This window comes from Sorex fumeus, unplaced genomic scaffold (genome assembly GCF_029834395.1).
Source record: "Sorex fumeus unplaced genomic scaffold, SorFum_2.1 ptg000075l, whole genome shotgun sequence".
In the NCBI taxonomy this organism is placed as follows: Eukaryota; Metazoa; Chordata; class Mammalia; order Eulipotyphla; family Soricidae; genus Sorex; species Sorex fumeus.
The window spans coordinates 18,772,210-18,789,516 of record NW_026606132.1 but is presented as its reverse complement, the minus strand read 5'-3'; the positions used below and the strand labels follow the sequence as shown (position 1 = coordinate 18,789,516).

At 38.8% G+C, this 17,307-nt stretch overlaps 1 pseudogene; it reads right to left on the bottom strand.

The window, feature by feature from the left end:
• Positions 1–14,387: 14,387 nt before the first annotated feature.
• On the bottom strand, positions 14,388–14,758 carry LOC130038440 (ubiquitin-like; annotated as a pseudogene).
• Positions 14,759–17,307: the final 2,549 nt, after the last annotated feature.

Here is a 17,307-nt window from a genome sequence, read left to right as displayed (position 1 = left end):
AAATTCATAGCACTCTTAGTCTACTCCAGGAGGATCACAGCCAATCTGATGAGAAAACTGCACAGAGGCCCCCCAGGCTCAGTGAATGAAAATAATAACTCAGAAGGGACCAACCAGTCCACTAAATCCTGATGATGCTTCACAATCTCACCAGTGTGAGATATAATAGTCATCACAAATTGGCTTTTATTGACCTAAATTTTGATAATTCCATTTGCCTATGTGTTGTATCAAACAATCTGAAGTAAATTTGTTTGTGCCTGCATGGTGAAGGTGGTGGGTGGCAAATTGGGACACTGATGGTCGCACTGGTGATGGAATTGGTATTAAACATTTATTGTCTGAAGCAACTGTATTATGAACAACTTGGTAAATCAAAGTGTTATAATAAAAAATGTTTTAATTAAATGAAAGTTGTAAATACAGGACTAAAAGTTTCCTTTTCTTTCACCAGTTCATTTTAGTGCAAACATTTTACCAAACCATAGCAACAGAAATGGAGGGATCAGAATTCATACATTGTGATTGGATTATTATATGCCATATTCAGATTCTACCAGTTTTTCTGTGAATGTCATTTTCCTTCTTTTCTTTTCTTTTTTTTTGTTTCAAGCCACAATTGGTGATACTAAGGGCTTATTTCGGCTTTGAAATAAGAAATTATTCCTCCATTGTTTGCAGGGATCACTCCTGTAGGGACTTGGGGAACTATATATGGTGCCAGAGATGAAACACAGGTCAGTAGCATACAAGGCAAATATGTCCTACCTGCTAAACTACTTCTCCAACCCCTGTGAAAATTTTCTCTCTAGAATCAAATTTCCCCTTTTTATTACAGTTCAGTCTTTTACTATCTTTCAAGACATTGACAATTATGACAAAGTCACGCAGGTTCCGGGGCCGAGATCTCCAAGCCTACTCGGATTTGGGCCGAGCATCCTCTACCTAAATCCTCCAAATTCCAGTACCCATGGGTCATACCCATCAACTGGCCCCCTGGCGCGTGTAATCCCATCAGCAGCCAAGACTCAGAGACTATAAAAACCAGCTCCCGGAAGCGCGTGGCTGCATTCATGGCCGCGCGACATCTTATTATGACATCTTACTATCTCATTCCTACTTTGGACAAATTGGCAGGCTACCGAATGTAGCCTGCCCACATGGCAGAGTCTGGCAAACTCCCTGTGGCGTAGCCAATATGCCAAATACCAGTAACAATGATGGGTCTCACTCTCCTAAAAAGCCTTGAATATAATCTCAGGGCTAGGATGAAGGAGGTGTTACTGGGGCCTGCTCGAGGCAATCGACGAATAACAGGATGATTTGTGATTTGTTATTTGTGACAATTTTGAAAGAATCCTAGTAAGATGTTAGAGTTTAGCCTAATCTACGTAATAACATTAGGTACAGATGTTTACAAGATATTTATATCATGAAGGTTGATCTTTCATACATGGACATTGTCTTATGGGACTTAGGAGAATTCCCTACATCTTTCTACCATATGAGGACACAGCTTGCACCTAAAAGAAGGTCTTTATCATAATTCTATGGCACTAGTGCCATGATCTGGAACTAAGAGTTTCTAGGTGTCTGTTGTATCATGGGATCCCATTTCTGAAATGTCTCAATTTAAAACTATTATACTCCATTGACAGAAAACTCTTAGCAAATAGGTCTTAAGAGGATTAAAATAAAGACATTGGCTGTTTTATGCTAAATGGTATCTACAAAACAAACACAACTCAGGCGTGGTTTCCTAAATCAATAACATTTATGTTGATTATATACTCTCAATTTTAAATATATAACATCTTTTTACCAAACTTATTATTTTTATGGGTCTTCATTAAACTATTTGAGACTTAAAGGGATTAAATTGATTTTATGTAATTATTCCTCCATTGTTTATAGGCATAAACAGACTACGATTGTGGTGTCCCAAAAAAGACATAGTTCATCTCAAAAAAGCACACATACAGAGCCATCAAGGAATGGCAAGTGACATTATTTATTGGCCATCGTCATGAGTGGAAAAGTTGGCAAAACATTTGAAAATAGACAACAATGGTCAGTCCTTAATGAAACTAATGTGTAAAATGCCACTTTTCTTATCCTAGCCAGTGGTGGCTAATAATTAATCAGACTCATTGTTATGACTATTAACTGATTCATGATTTCCAGTTCTAATAAAATGTAATTTACACACCATAAAATGTATCCTTTATAGTTATAAATTCAATGATATTTTAGTAAATGTAGTCATATATCAATCACCAAAATCTAGTTTTAGGATATTTATATACTCCTCTCTATCAGTCTTCTATGATAAAATACCAAATTATAGTTTAATATGCAAACAAAATATTATTAGTTCTCACATTCCGGGAAGCTGGGATATCCAGAAGATTTATTAAAATATGCTGATTGGAATATCACATTTCACTCAAATGAGAGAAAGAATCCGGAGTTCCGACATCCGTCGACGATCAAGAATCAGGAACCCTGTCTCGTTTGCCAAGGTGTCAAAAATCAGATGGGCTGGTCACGTAATGAGATTTCAAGGCGACCACTGGACTAGAGCTGTTACCAACTGGATTCCACGGGATGTCAAAAGACCGCATGGCCGCCCACCTACCAGATGGTCAGAGTTCTTCATCAAGATCATGAACGATCGGTTTGAGGCTCTTTATGTTCCTAGAGCGAACAGACACCATTGGGCTACACTAGCACGCGACAGGGACAAATGGAGACGTTACTGGTGCCCGCTCTAGCAAATCGACGATTAACGGGAAGTCAAGTGATCAAGGCTGATTACTTTCTGGTGGAACCATATGTGGTGCCAGAGATTGAACCTGGGTTGACAGCATACAAGGCAAGTGCCTTCCTATCTCTCAGGCTATTTTTCAATCAGGCACTGACTGATTCCATTCATTAGGACTCCAGCTTCTAATATAATTATCATTGTGGATTGGGTATCTACCATATAAATTGGGATATGTTCAGACCACAGAACCCATTAAATTCTCTCAAACAAATCTGCATTTGGTCTCCTTTCACAATCCATTCACCAGGAAAAGATTTATATATTTTCTGTCACTGTAGATTAGCCTTTTCTACAACTTAATGAAAACAGAATGATATACTATGTGGTCTTTGTACCTGACTTCTTTCACTTACCATTATAGCTTCAAGGCTCAATTATGATTAAGAATGCATTAGTACTTTGTTCCTTTGAATTGAGCAATGGAATTTTATTATTCAGATATATTGTTCTTGTTTAATTCATTTCCTAGTTGACATACACATTGGTTACATTTTTTGTATGAATAATACTCCTATGAATGCTCAATTATAAGCTCCTCTGTGGACATAAGTTGTTTTATTGGGAGTTATAACAAGTTGAATGCTTTTGTTTGTTTTGTTCTGGGGCACACCCAGAAGTTCTCTGGGTTTACTTTTGGCTCTGGACTCAGGTATCACTTCTGTCCTGGACCAGGGACCATATGTAGAAAAAGGAATCAAACCCTTGTTGGCCAGCAAAATTCTCTACCCATTGTATTATCTCTTGAGTCCTTAGTAAATTTTTTAATTTTTAACAGATTAATTGATTTCCAAAGTGGGTAAACAACCTAAATTCCTGAAGGCAGTATATGAAGTTTTTAACTTCTTCAAAATTTTGTGAATGGGAATTATGTGTTTTTAGTTATTCTGGTGATTATAAAGTGGTATCTAATTGTGATTTTTTAAAAAAAATTTCTCCAGTGTCTGTACCACCTTTACTAAGCATATTCTGGTATATTAGTCATATATAAACCTTGGTTAAATGTTTGATTAAATATTTTATATATTTTAGTAGGTTGTTTGTAATATTGTTTCGAGACTTTCTTACATATTTTTCACATGATTTTACTAGCACATTCATATATTCCATGTATTTTATCCTATTCTCTACCACTCATCTTGCTTTCCTTCCTCCTTCCTTCCTTCCTTCCTTCCTTCCTTCCTTCCTTCCTTCCTTCCTTCTATTCTTCTTTCCTTCCTAGCATATACATTGGGATATGTACAGACAACAAAATCCATTAAATTTTCTCAAAGAAATCTGTATCTGGTTTCATCCACAATCCATTCACCAGGAAAACATTTATATATTTTCTGTCACTGTAGATTCACTTTCATCCTCTCTCTTTCTTTCTTCCCTCCCTCCCTCCTTCCTTTCCCCTTCTTCCCTCCCTCCCTCCTTTTCTTCCTCTTCCTTTCTTCCTTTCTCCATTTCTTCATTCCTTCCTTGCTTGCTTGCTTTTGTTTTCTTTCTCTCTCTTTCTTTCTTTCTTTCTTTCGTTCATTCTTTCTCTCTTTATTTCTTTGTTTCGTTCTTTATCTATTTCTTTCTTCCTCCCTTTCTTTCTTCCTCCCTTCCTTTCTTTCTTTCTTTCTTTCTTTCTTTCTTTCTTTCTTTCTTTCTCCCTCCCTCCTTCCCTCCCTCTCTCTCTTTCTCTCTCTCTTTCTCTCTTTCTTTCTTTCTTTCTTTCTTTCTTTCTTTCTTTCTTTCTTTCTTTCTTTCTTTCTCCCTCCCTCCCTCCCTTCCCCCTCCCTCCCTCTCTCTCTTTCTTCCTCCCTCCCTCTCTTTCTTTCTTTCTTTCTTTCTTTCTTTCTTTCTTTCTTTCTTTCTTTCTTTCTTTCTTTCTTCTCTCTTTCTTTCTCCTTCCTTCCTTCCTTCCTTCCTTCCTGCCTTTCTTTTTTCTCCCTCCCTCCCTCCCTCCCTCCCTCCCTTCCTTCCTTCTTTCCTTCCTTCCTTTCCCACAAACAGTAGACCTCAGGGCTTACTCTTGATGTGTGCTCAGGAACCATTCCTGGTGCTCAGGGGACCACACACAGTGTTAAATATTGAACAAGTCCTGGATGCATGCAAAGCAAGGGCCTTAGTCCCTATACTTTCTCTCCAGCCCTACTTTTATTTAATTGATGGCATTTTTTGAAGAAGTTTTTCATTTTGATGAAGTCCAATTTACAAGGTTTTTTTGCATAGATAACAGTTATTTTTATTATTCTTCATTTGTTGAAAATGACTTTTTCTCCACTGAATTACCTTTGTCCTTTTATCAAATCCATAAATTTATGTATTATTTGCTGTACTTTTAATAAGATTCCATTGATCTCTATATCAACATTTCAATCAATATCTCACTCTCTTGATAGCTGTAGCTTTATAAAGTTCTTTGAGGTTGAATAGGGCATATCCTTTAAGTTTGCTTACCTTTTAGCGAATTGCTTTTCCTATTTCAAGTAATTTTAATTTCCATACAAACCTCAGTAATAGCTTTTCAATTTCTATAAAAATCTCTAATGGGATCTTGTGATTAAAATTAATATAAACATTAATATGATGGAATATTGTTACCTTGACAATACTGAATTTTTATATTCCGAGAAGAGGAAATCTTTCTTTTTATTTAAATTAATTTATTCAGCATATTTCATGAATTTTATTAAACAAATATTAAATTTATTCTCTTCTTTGTTTGTATATATAATTCTTTGGATTTATTGTGATTATGGTTTATTTTATATATTCTATAGATATCCCCTCTCGGTGAGCCCGGCATGCTACGGAGAGTGTTCTGCCCTCATGGCAAAGCCTGGCAAGCTACCCATGACATATTTGAAATGTCAAAAACTGTAACAAGAAGTCTCACAATGGAGACGTTACTGGTGCCCGCTCAAGCAAATCGGTGAAGAACGGGAGGACAGTGCTACAGTGCTACAGTGCTATTCTATTCTATAGATATATAAAATTTTATTCTTTAACTATTAGCTATTCTCTGCTAACATATGGAACAATTGACTTTCGTTTATTGATCTTGTATCTTGGATATCATAGTTAAACTAGTTTTTAATTCTTTAAATATAATAGGGTGTTTCCAAAATTTTTCTAGATATGATGTTTATCACCTGTGTATTAAAACAATTTTATTTATTTTTTATCCCTTTTATCTTTCCATTGTTGAAATTGTTGCCATCAACAGGGTTGTCACACACATGCCAAACTGTGGTGCTAGCCAGAGGTTATCCTTCAGGTTGTAGGGCTTCTTCACTTGGCTGTGTTGCTTTCTGTGGGTCAAACTGCTTAAGTTGTGCTGCTTGCACACATTCTTCTTGGTGGTTATAACTCTTAGTTTTTGTACTTGTCCATGTTCTGGTTACAATGCTTTTGGTGATTTTGGTGTGGTACTCACATATGCTCATCAGTGGTGACACTTCCTAGCTGTGATGTCCACAAATCTTTAAGTTAGGTTGGAAACTTAAGTCACATCCTGTTAGTTGTAGTGATCCTAAGCACCTGGTTTTAGGGAAACCATTTGGAAATTGTGCAGTGGTGATCAGAAAAAGCAGATCTGCCAGGACTGAACTTGGTACAAGTGGAGACAACAGGGATTGAACTTGTTACCTTATATATACTTTATATATACCTACCTTATATATACTTACAAGGCAAGTATTCTAAACTACTAGACCATTGACTATGGTACAAAAATGGCTTTCTATCTTACTTTTTATGATATTTTCCTTTAAATTAGCTAGAGCATTAGCTAGGATATATCTAGAACACAATGTCAAATAAAATAGTTGTGCATGTGAGGTTTTTTTTTTTTTGCCAGGAGAACTCCTTCCTGGAAACTATTAAGTATGTCATCTGGAGGAATTTCATAGGAGTCTTATTTGTAAATAAGAGGTATTTACTTCTATTTGTGGTTTCTCAGAAATTTGTAATCAATAATGCATATTCTATATAATTAAAGACACTTTATGCATCTCTTGAAGAGGGTTATGTTTTTTCTCTTATACAACTTTGTGGGCTGGAGCGAAAGCACAGTGGGTAGGGCGTTTGCCTTGGACCCGACCAACCCAGGTTTGATTCCTCCGCCCCTCTCGGAGAGCCCGGCAAGCTATCGAGAGTATCTCACCCACACAGCAAAGCCTGGCAAGCTACCCATGACATATTCCATATGCCAAACACAGTAACTAGTGTCACAACTGAGACGTTACTGGGCCCACTCGAGCAAAATCGATGAACAACGAGAGGACAGTGACAGTGACAGTGATACAGCTTTTGTCTGTACCATTTAAGAAATTTTAGTCTCAGTTAATGAGAATTCCTATTTTTCTATATCCTCACAAGCAATTAGTATTGTCAAGATAAGCTGATTTGCTTTTTTGTCTTTTAGCTATTCATGTATGTGTGCAGTAATATTTCATTGTTGATTCAATTTGCGATTTGCCGCTGACAAATGATGTGCTTCTTTTCCTATGCTTGTTTATCATTAATATAACTTCTTTACAGTGTGGGTTTAAATATTTTATTCATCATACATTTTAGTTTATTTGTTTTCTTGTATTTTTGGGGGATGGTGGTGGAGCACATCTTGATCCACCTCATTTTTCACCCTGGGTTCAGGGATTACTCCTGGTGGGGTTCAGGGAACCATTTATTTATTTATTTATTTATTTATTTATTCATTTATTGCTTTTTGGGTTGTACCTGGCGATGCACAGGGGTTACTCCTGGCTCTGGACTCAGAAATTATTCCTGGTGGTGCTCGAGGGACCATATGGGATGCTGGGAATCGAATCCTGATCGGCCGGGTGCAAGGCAAACTCCCTACCCGCTGTGCTATCACTCCAGCCCCAGAGGGCCATTTATGATGCCAGGGATGGAACTCTGGTCAATCACATCAAGGCAAGCAATTTCCCTGCTGTACTATCACACAATCCCTTAATTTTTTAAATTGGTAACAGGATTGGGCCATACCTAGTGGTATTTGGAAGGTACTTTCTGGGCACTCGCCCCGTCTGCTGGTAGTATACCAGAAAACATGTGGAGCCAGGGATCAAACCCAGGGCTCCTTCACGCAAATCATGCACTCCAGCCCTTTGAGTTATTGCTGGAGCCTGGTGTCATTTATTTCCCTATTTGTTTTACTGTAAGCTATGTGTCATCGTTATCGTATTTATACAATATTCTAGATATGCATATATATGATCCAGAGGCTAAGATGTAAAAGAACTATTAGACACATACAAAACTAGAATGCATGAAAAACTGGTGAAATTAAAGAAATTTTCAATTTAATTTTATACATATAATCATAAAGTATATGTCTTTTTGAGAATTTTTTTACTTAACAAAAATGCCCTTGATATTAATCCAAGTTATGTGTGATTATATTTCCTTCCATTTTATTGATGGATCATGTTAGTCATGTGTCACTATTAAAGTTTACCTACCTAAACATTAACCCATTGAAGAACTCAATTGCATTTCTGGCTATTACAAATAATGTTTCTACGACCATTCATGTAAAAGTTTGTGTATCAAAATAAACGTTTATTTCCTGGTAAGAAATGCTCTGGAGTACACTTCTGGGTCAAATTTTATTTGAATTTTTACATCAAACTGTACAAATAGTACTAAACTGTTTTCCAAGAGCTATACCATTTTATATTCTCAACAGCAATGTATGAGTGATGCAGTATCTCTGCAACCTTGTCAGCTTTCTGTATTGTTGCCATTTGTTTTCATTGAATCTTAGCTACCCTCACAGTTAAGGAGAGACATCTCTTTCTGCCTTTAATTTGCATTTTTCTAACGATGTTAAACATCTCTGCCATGTTCACTTGGTGAATGTTTTTCACCACTTTTTTTTAAGTAGCTCAATGCTCTTAATCATTTTATAACAGAAGTTTCTGTTTTATAAGGGTGAGATTATTAAGTTTTTCATAAGGTTTATCCTTCCCCACTTAGTTCCCATCTAAGAAAGCTTCCGGCCAACATATTTATTTGGTGCTTTCCATATGTAAATTTATTTTGTGTTTAGGCATTCAGATGAAATGAATTTAGTTCACATTTGAGAAATACCAGTTTCCTTGTAACTTTGCTCCAAAAAATGCGTGCTATTTTGTATGTGTGTGTGAATATATATCTATATATACATACATATATATATATATATACATATATATTTTGGTTTTTTTAAATATGCCAGCATATAAATTTTAAGTATCTTTGTGTGTATAGGTCAAATCTGTATTCATGCATAATCTATTTGTTTTGCACTGCAGTACGACTTTCCTCTCAGAAATATTAACAAAGAAATTGCTGTAGACTATTGACTGAGAGAACAAAGAGAGATCCTTGGTAAGACAACCAATCAAAAATATGTCATAATTATTATTGTTGGTTTTATAAGGGCTGGAGCGATAGCACAGCAGTAGGGCGTTTGCCTTGCACGCAGCCAACATGGCCGACCCGAGTTCGATTCCTCCGCCCCTCTCGGAGAGCCCGGCAAGCTACCGAGAGTATCTTGCCCGCACAGCAGAGCCTGGCAAGCTCCCCGTGACGTATCCGATATGCCAAACACAGTAACAACAAAGTCTCCAATAGAGACGTTACTGGGCCTGCTCGAGCAAATCGACGAACAACAGGAGGGCCTTTACCTTTACCTTTACTATTGTTATCCAGTTGGAATCTATGCATTTGTTATATCCGAGGAAAATTTTTATTGACATTTATTTATGGAGAAATTATAGTATTTAATTTAATATCCAAAAATGTTACTACTGTGTATTAGATGATTTCATTAGCATTTTGAGAAAAACTTCAATCTGAGAATTATAGAATGTACGTTTGATATTGCTGGGACTGCAGATGGGTGTTGACACTCATCAATATCACATGGAATTTCCGTCTCAAAGTGTTTGAGGATGAGATTATGGAAAGAATCAATATCTTGTTTAGAATTGATCTACATAGAGGAACAAATTATACATCTTTAGGGATAGTCATGTAATTTAAATGGATTTGAATCTGCAGGGAAAACTACTGATGTCTACATTATATACTATAAACTAAAGGAATATCTTCCATTATAGATATGCTGAAACAAAATATGCTTTTCGATAATAAAATTGAATTGAGGAATAGTAAAAAGTCAAAATATTTCATTATTTCACATGGTCCCTCTTGACTGAGAACAAATCCGAAAATTCATATACAGTTGGTGTAAAGAATATGAACTCTCAATTCATATACCTATGGATCAGGATTCAAATATTTGCTTCAAGTTTTAACTCCAAGGAGCTAAAATTTTAAGTTGGAGCTTCCTTGTCTGCATACTATAGATCATATCTAAGTTATGATTATTGTAAACATTAGATAATATTGTTGTAATGTTATCTATCCGTGTTATTACATGTAGCTCCTTTTAGTTCATTTTAACTTCTGTACTGTATTTTCCACTTTGAACGAATCCAATGCATGTTTATATATTTCTGAATTGTTGGACATTTAAGTGAAATTGCCAGATAATAGGGTTTATTTACAGACTCATTTCAAACGATATCTACAGAATTCTTCTCTTCCCACCCAGAGCTGTTATGATCATTTTTACTCTCATCAGCAGTTTCTGAGTTATATTTCTGACATTTCTGATTCATTTATTATTGAATATAAAACTAATGTAATCTGTTATAAAAATTATATTCAATATTTATTAAGATCCCCAAATTAGTAATAATGCTAAGCATCTTTTCAATTATCAACAGTCATTTATTTCTCTCTTTACTATGAATTTATTGTTATGCATCTTTTGCTTTTCATTGCATCAACTCTTGCTTTGTAATAAATGTAACCTCTATTATTTATGGTTATTAAAATATGTTCCTCCTTGTGGTTTGTCTTTTAATTTAATTTATAGCTTCTTTTTTATTGTTTTGTCTTTGTGTCACATTTGACTATCTCAGGGCTTAATCTAGTCTCTCTGCACTCACTCCCCGTGGGGCTCAAAGGACCATATATAATGTTGGGGATCAAACCAGGCTTGACTACTTGCAAGGCAAGCGCTCTATCTACTCTCTATCATCTCTCTGGTCCATCATCTATAGTGCCTTGTACACACTTCTTTGTATTGATAAAGGTAAAGGTAAAGGCCCTCCCGTTGATCGTCGATTTGCTCGAGCGGGCCCAGTAACGTCTCCATTGGAGACTTTGTTGTTACTGTGTCTGGCATATCAAATACTCTCGGTAGCTTGCCGGGCTCTCCGAGAGGGGCGGAGGAATCGAACTCGGGTTGGCCATGTTGGCCGCTTGTAAGGCGAACGCCCTACCCACTGTGCTATCGCTCCAGCCCTTATTCACATTTATACATTGTTGCCGTTGTAGGTGTGGTTTTTCAAGATATGCATTTAGAGTTTTCCATGACAGTAAATGGTGAATCGATCCCTGTTCTCCTTAACTTTTCATTCACCACATTGAAAGAGGAAGCCTCAGTTTCCTTTTACCAAGAGGGTAGGCCACAGTTTCCCCTCATTAGCAGTTCCATAGTTCACACCTCATTCCCAAGGCCCTCTCTTTAACATTCCTGGATAAAAGTTATTATCTTTTTATTCACAAGACAAAGATAATAAACAATACCTGAGGCAGGTGACCAGAAAGACAAATAGCAGTGCCACCCTCTAGGTTCCCTGCATCCTCTGTAGCACAAAGACCCGATTTTCCTATGAAAATCTCACAAAAAGAATCACAGTTCACTTAATCCTATATTAAGTTCATCCCCACTTGGGGAGCTTGTTTTTTTTTCCTCTTCTACTTTCCAATAAACTTTTCTACTTTCCAACTCTGAGTTTGAACATCTTTACTATTCAATATTTTCTCTTTTTTTGTATGTTTATGAATGCATTGTCATTTCTTTTTTTAAAATTTTTATTAGTGAAACACCATGATGGTACAGTTGTAGACCTACAATTTTTTGTGCTTGGGTTTCAGTTATACAGTGATCGAGTACCCATCCCTTCACCAGTGCCCATTCTCCACCAACAATGATCCCAGTATCCCTCTCACCCATCCCCATCCCCCCATCCCACCCCGCCTCTGTGGCAGGGCATTCCCTTTTGTTCTCTCTCTCCTTTTGAGTGTTGTGGTTTGCAACAGAGGTATTAAGTGGCAATCATGATCGGTCTATAATCTACTTTCAGCATGCATCTCCCATCCTGTTGGGATCCTCCCAACACCCTTTACTTGGAGTTCCCTTCTCTATCTGAGCTGGCTTTCCCCCCAGCATGTGCGGTTGGCCTCCAAGCCATGGAGTGAACCTCCTGGTACTTATCTCAGCTATTCTTGGGTGTTAGTCTCCTATTCCGTTACTTTATATTCCACAGATTAATATAGTCTTTCTATGTCTATCCCTCTCTTTCTGACTAATTTTCATTGTTGAAAATATTAAAGAACCTCAGAATCATGAATGAAGACAAAGACCAACCACTGTTGCTTCTATCTCACCTGCATCAACATTCTCTAATACTTTACTTTCAATCAGTAAAAACACTCTCTTGGATTTAATTTCCAAAATAAACAAGAATTGTGCTTTGGGTGTGATATGTGAGGTTCTAGATTACATCTTCACTATCACATGCCAACACCACGCTGATTGTTAATGTGTGTAGATGGTGGTCCCAAGCACTACTGGGAGTATCCAAAAAGTAAAAATCATCTGAAACCCATCGGGTGCATCAGTTAAGTCCTTCAGAGAGGAAGTTTTTGTATCATGTAAATATAAATAGGACTCTGGGAAAGGAAACAGTGAAAAATAGCAACAGAAAAAAATCTGAAACAGACCTACAACTGAGGTCACTGTCCTCCCATTGTTCATCGATTTGCTCGAGTGGGCCCAGTAATGTCTTCATTGGAGACTTTTGTTGTTACTGTGTTTGGCATATCGAATACATCATGGGTAGCTTGCCAGGCTCTGCTGTGCGGGTGAGATACTCTCGGTAGCTTGCCAGGCCCTCCAAGAGGGGCGGAGGAATCGAACTCGGGTCGGCCATGTTGGCTGTGTGCAAGGCAAACGCCCTAGGGCTGTGCTTCGCTCCAGCCCTACAACTGAGGTATCAACTGGAAATCAATATATATGTATATATATGTTGATTATATATACATATATACACATTATATACATATATATAATTTTACAGTAAAAATAAAATAGTAATAATTGGCTTGTGTTGTTTTATCATGTTAAAATGAGATACATTATGTCAATTCAACAGTTTCTGAATTCACTTTTTTTTTGCATTTTTGGTCACACTGGTGATGCTTAGGGGTTATTCCTGGCTCTGTACTCAGCAATCACTCCTGGCAGTGTTCAGGGGACCACATGGGATGCCAGAGATAGAACCCGAGTTGGCAGTACAAGGCAAATGCCCTACGCACTGTACTATTGCTCTGGCCCCTGAATTCACTTTTAATTTCTGCTGAAGCGCACTGTTTGGAACTTTGGCTCAGAGCAGCTACATCTTGGGATTCTACTAAATTTATAAGAAAAAAATGCTTTTGCATTCTAGGAGGGGTAACTAAAATGAAATCCAATAGTGACTCAGTGTCTCACCTTAACACCAGAATCATTGTTTTGTCTAAATGATTTAACATCCTGGTATGTGTGATCCTAAGTTTTCCATTAAAAAAAGTATATTTTTCTCACAGATCTTCACATCGGAAGTCCAAGATCATGGTGGTAGCAAGCTTGGAATTTTGAAAGGTGTCATTTTTTGGTTTGCAGAAGGATGCCTTCTTGCTTTACCCTGAGGTGATATTTTCTGTCTTAAGCCAATCAGATAGGCACCTTTGATCTCCGTCCAGTGGCACTCATCTGCGGAGAATGAGACAAACACATAAGGAAACAAACACATAAGGACTGTCTAAACTTCAATGTCTCTTGGAAAACCCTCAATGGTCTCACAAATTGGCCATTTACTCAACACAACATCTCTCCCTCCCCTACCTGGGTTCCCAACAGCTGAGCCATCCTTTATGTTGACAGAGACCTTAAGGACAGCTAGTTAGCACATCAACATTGAACAGGCACTTAAGAGCAGAAACGGGAGCATGGGAGGTAAAGTAGCAGGGCTTTGTAGCACTGTCCTCCCATTGTTCATCGATTTGCTCAAGCAGGCACCAGGAACATCTCCATTGTGAGACTTGTTGCTACTGTTTTTGGCATATGGATTATGCCACGGGGAGCTTGCCAGGCTCTGCCCTGTGGGCGGGATACTCTCAGTAACTGGCCGGCTCTCTGAGAAGGACGGAGGAATTGAACCTGAGTCGGCCGCGTGCAAGGCAAATGCCTTACCTGCTGCACTATCGTTCCACCCTGAGGTAAAATACACAATAAAATTGTGGCAGTTTCCTATTTCTTCACCTTCTTTTTAAATTTATTTTTTGAGTCACCATGAGATAGTTACAAAGCTTTTTTTTTTGCTGCTTTAGTCAATCAAAGGGTAACTTTATTGAGGCAGCAGGGCCTCAATAAAGGAGCCCAGGGTATGAGGGGCCTTCCTTATTTGAGCCTCTTCTTGGGCCGCAGGTTGTTGGTGTGCCCGCACTTCTTCTTGCAGCAGGGGTGCAGGTAGGCATAGCACTTCCAGCAGATCATCTCACAGCGGTACTTCTGGGCCGGCTGGTGAAGCGAGAGCTCAATGATGCTCCCACGGAGCCACAGCACCAGATGCAGGGTGGACTCTCTCTGCATGTTGTAGTCCCAGAGGGTGTGGTCATCCTCCAGCTGTTTGCCTGCAAAAATCAGACGCTGCTGGCCGGTCAAGGTGCCCTCCTTGTCCTAAATTTTGGCTTTGACATTCTCAATGATGTCACTGGGCTCCACCTCAAGCATGATGGTCTTCCCGTCAAGGTCTTCACAAAGATCTGCATCTCTGTGTGTCCCACTCAGCCACCTCATTAATGAGAAAGAGCACAAAGCATTCTTGATTGAGCTTCAGTCATACAACGATCGAACATCCATTCCTTCACCAGTGCTCATTTCCACTACCAGTTCCCCCAGTATCCCTCCTGCTACCCCTACCCTATCCCAGCCCCTGCCCAGCTTCTTATATTTTAACTATATTGCCCACTACTGCTAGAAGAAACTAAAGTTTTATTCCATTCCATCTCATATGGTCCTGTGGGCACATTGTGTGGAGATGCTCAGGGTTTACTCCTGGCTCTGCACTGAGCAACTAATCCTGGAAGTACCCACGGGACCATATAGGATGCTGGAGATTGGAAACTCAGGAAGCTTTGTGCAAGGAAGGCACCCTACCCAGCTGTATTATTTTTCTATCCCTGGCACATTTGTGTGTATGTGCCTTTTTTTTGTATCTTTATAAAGATGAAGGTACCGGCAGAGGAACAAAGGCATGCGGGTCCTGGGGCTGAGATCTCCAAGCCTGCTTGGATCGGAGCTGAGCATCCTCCACTCAGATCCTCCATCTTCCAGTATGCAGGGGTCACACTCACCAACAACCCCCGGCGCCATGTAACCCCATCAATGGCCAAGACCCAGAGACTATAAAATCCAGCTCCCGGAAGTGTGCAACTGCATTTGCGGCTGCGAGACATCTTATTATCTCATTCTTACTTTTGATAACCTGGCAGGCTACCGAATGTAACCTGCCCAGACAGTAGAGTCTGGGAAACTCTCCGTGGCGTACTCAATCTGCCAAATACCAGTAACAATGATGGGTCTCATTCTCCTAACCCTGAAAGGGCCTTGAATATGGCACTTTTTATAATCTCAGGGCTAGGGCAACGGAAACGTTACTGGTGCCTGCTCGAGGCAATCAATGAACAACAGGATGATCGTGATCATAGTGATCGTGATCTTTATAAAAGCAACATGATGACAAAGTTATTCATGGTTGAGTTTTATATATATAGTATTGCAGCCTCAATCCCACCACCAGTGTTTACTTCCCTCTATCAGTGTTCCCAGATTTCTTCCCATATCCCCACCCCCACTCCACCTCCAGCCTGATATATTGACAGGTTCCCTTCTAAGCTAGGTTGCTCCTATTTGGGTCTCTTGATGTTGGTGTTGTTGACTCTGTGATTTGCAAAGTAGGCTCTAGCATTGCTGAGCTATCTTTGTACCTGACTCCCTTGACCTGGTTTCTGTCACTTCTCATCTGTTTCTCCTCTCCCCTACACTCTTTCCTTCTTCCTAGAGTAAGGGGGAGTATATCTGCCTATTCCCCACCTTAAAACATTGAAGGAGAATAAATATAGGCAGTGTGTGCCTTTATTACATTCTGAAGATGCTAAACCATTTTGGCCAGGGAACTGTCCCAAACTTGGGATTGTTGTTAGGGAAATTTTCTGTGTGTGCAGTGTTTAGGTATCTCTTGCTCTTGGGATAATGCCAGCCACTCCTATTTGATTAGGATCCTACTCTCTCATGGCCCTGATTTAAAGGTTTGATCAGTAAATACATTTCCATCTTATTTGATGAGAGTTTCAATATATCAATTTTTAGGGGACATAATTCAGTCCATAAGAAAAAGTGTGGACATTCTGAGCTTAAATCTACCTTTTATCTCTCTGATCAAATGGAAATGCTGGAAATCTGCTGTTCTTTCTCTCTTGACTATGATCTTTCTTTGAATTCTCAAGAGAGAAAAGCAGTTTGCCCAATCTTGACTCATCCCCCATCAATTATCCCTGGTATCTTCTCTGAGATGTTAGTTCCTGAATTCTTAAGGTTTTCCTTGAATGCAGTTATAACTGTCTTCAAGCATTTCCATTGTATTCTAAAGTTTTCATATATGTTATCTTTATTATTGTTCAATTTTAGTTGCATGTTCTTCATCGACTAAAGTTACATATAAAATCACTGTATCACTGTATCACTGTCATTCTATTGGTCGTCGAATTACTCGAGCGGGTGCCAGTAACATTTATATTCCTCTCAGCTCTGAGATTTTAGCAGCCTCATCTTACTCGTCTTTTCTCAACGACTGGAGGCTCTTTCGGGGTCAGGGAAATGAGACCTATTGTTGTTGCTGTATTTGGCATATTGAATACACCATGGGGAGCTTGCCAGGCTCTGCCCATGTGGGCCTGTAGCTTGTCGGGCTCTCCGAGAGGCATAAATGGGTAGGAAGTGTCTTATAATGTGTCGAGAGGCCGCTTTGTGGCCATGCAGTCCAGAAAGTGGCCTGGAGCGGGGCAGTGATTGGGCAGTGGAGGTCGGCTGCCAGGGTTGGGTCCCTTTGGGTGGGGAGGGCTCTCACCCACCCCAAAGCCTGGTGTGGAGTCCCACATATGATATAGTTTCATAAATTATAGAATATTTTATAATTGTTTCACCAATACCTAAACACACGTGCTCTTGGATAAAGTGTTCTATGTCACTAGTCAGATTTTTTTCTGTAAAGGGAGAAATTATAGCTTTTTTAGATTTTGTGAGCCATAAAGTCTTGGGT